The 2,371-nt window shown below is 38.7% G+C and overlaps 1 protein-coding gene across 1 annotated transcript in view; it reads right to left on the bottom strand.

Annotated features, from left to right (window-relative positions):
- Window positions 1–2,371, bottom strand: part of plekha6 (pleckstrin homology domain containing, family A member 6) — a 117,729-nt gene that overhangs the window by 71,779 nt on the left and 43,579 nt on the right. The window lies entirely within an intron of this gene.

Here is a 2,371-nt window from a genome sequence, read left to right as displayed (position 1 = left end):
AACTCATTACTACACATAAACACAATCCCAGGTTTCTGTTTAAGACTGTGGATCAGCTGGTAAACCCAACCCCTCCTTGTGCCTCAGCTGGAAGTAATGATGACTGTGAATTGTTTTTATCTTATTTTACCAATAAGGTGGTGTCAGTCAGAGCCTCTATTACCCCCGCGGCAGCAACAAGAGAGTTTTAACCAGTTTTATCCCATCGACTTGTCTGAGCTTTTACAAACAGTATCACAAATAAGAGTGTCTTCTAGCCCACTTGATGTAATACCTACAAAGTTTTTACTGAATTAGTAATGGATTCTGTTGGGCCCCATTTGATATCTGTTTTTAACAGCTCCCTATCTACTGGTTGTGTCCCTGATTATTTTAAAACGGCTTGCGTGGAGCCACTTTTAAAGAAACTTGGTTTAGATCCCTAAACGAAAATGGTTTAGATCCCTCCATCAAAATTTTAGCCTTTCCCGATTTTATTTGACTTTATTTTATCCCTTTCATTTTATTCTATTTTACTTATTTTATATTTAACTTAAACGTGTATTTTAGTCTTTTCAATGTTTTCTTGCTTTTATCATGTATTGTCTTTGTATTATTGTATTTTGTGTATTATTGTCTTTACACTTGTTAAAGCACTTTGTAACTTGTTTTTGAAAAGTGCTCTACAAATAAAGATTATTATTATTATTATTACTGTGAAGTCTATTCACACACGATGACACTTCTTTTACAAGTTGTATACTGCATATATGTCAGACATCCTCTTTGGAACCCATAACATTTTAGTTCTTTTCTTTTGAAAAACTGGTCACTATCAACACTGCCGATGCGCAGATATCCTGACTTATAGCCATTAGTATTGGTCAAGCTACCAAAGCACTCAATCATACACTTCCCATAATGCACAATAGCATCTTTTGTCAAACCCTCCCTGTCTATTTTCACATTTCCCCAAATCCTCAAATAATGCAGCTTTAAAAACATAACCACTGCCACAACTCAACAAGCAGCAAAGACAGAACGAAAGAAAACAATGACCATGTGGAACCAGAAGGTTGGGGAATGAACAGATCTTACAGTTGGCCAAAGGTCAAGTGTGTAATATTTCTGAGGATCTATTGACAGAAATGCAATATAATATCCATAACTATATTATTCAGTGGTGTATAAAGACCTTACATAATGAACCATTATGTTTTTATTACCTTACAATGAACCATTTCTACCTACATAACCGCAGGCGTCTCTTACATGGATGTCGCCATGTTGCGCCGCCATGTTTCTACAGCAGCCAAAAACAGACTGGCAGTGTCGACGCTCATCACTATGTTTAATACGTACGTTCGCAGAAGAAGTAATACAGTCCCATCCAAAAGTATTGGAACGGTAAGGCAAATTCCTTTGTTTTGTTGTTCACAGAAGAAATTTGGGTTTAAGATCAAAAGATGAGTATGAGTAAGAGTTCAGAATTTCAGCTCTCATTTTCTGGTATTCACATCTAGATGTGTTAAACAACTTAGGACATATCACTGTTTGTAATAGACCACAGCATTCTTAGGTGAGCAAAAGTAATGGAACAAATAATCTTAAAGTAAATAACATTTAATATTTGGTGGCATAACCCTTGCTTGTTTGTTTCGGCGTGTTTCTCCCTTCAGTCTCCTCGTAAGGAGGTGAAATGCAGGCTCTATTGGGTTAAGGTCAGGTGACTGACTTGGCCAGTCTAAAACCTTTTTTCTCCTTTGTTTTGTTGGCAGTGTGCTTTGGCTCATTGTCCTGCTGCATGATAAACTTCCTCCCCATTAGTTTCAATGCATTTCTCTGTAAATTGGCAGACAAAATGTTTCTGTCCACTTCTGAATTCATTCCGCTGCTACCATCATCAATAAATATTAATGAGCCTGTTCCAGAAGCAGCCATGCACACCCAGGCCATGACATTACCTCCACCATGCTTCACAGATGAGCTTGGATGCTTCGGATCATAAGCAGTTCCTTTCTTTCTCCACACTTTGGCCTTTCCATCCCTTTGCTAGAGATTAATCTTGGTCTCATCAGTCCATAAGATTGTGTTCCAGAACTTTTGCGGCTCATCTCTGTACTTCTTTGCACATTTCAATCTGGCCTTCCGATTCTTCCTGCTGATGAGTGGTTTGCATCTTGTGGTGTGGCCTCTATATTTCTGCTCTCTGAGTCTTCATCCAACAGTGGATTGTGATACCTTCACCCTGCACTGTGGAGGTCGTTGCTGATGTCACTTACTGATGTTTTGGGGGTTTCTTCACAGCTCTCACCATATTTCTGTCATCAACTACTGTTGTTTTCCTTGGCCGACCTGTTGGACGTCTGTTGCTCAGTACACCAGTAGTTTC

This window comes from Micropterus dolomieu, linkage group LG18 (assembly GCF_021292245.1).
Source record: "Micropterus dolomieu isolate WLL.071019.BEF.003 ecotype Adirondacks linkage group LG18, ASM2129224v1, whole genome shotgun sequence".
NCBI classification, from domain to species: Eukaryota; Metazoa; Chordata; class Actinopteri; order Centrarchiformes; family Centrarchidae; genus Micropterus; species Micropterus dolomieu.
This window is presented reverse-complemented; position numbering and strand designations above follow the sequence as displayed.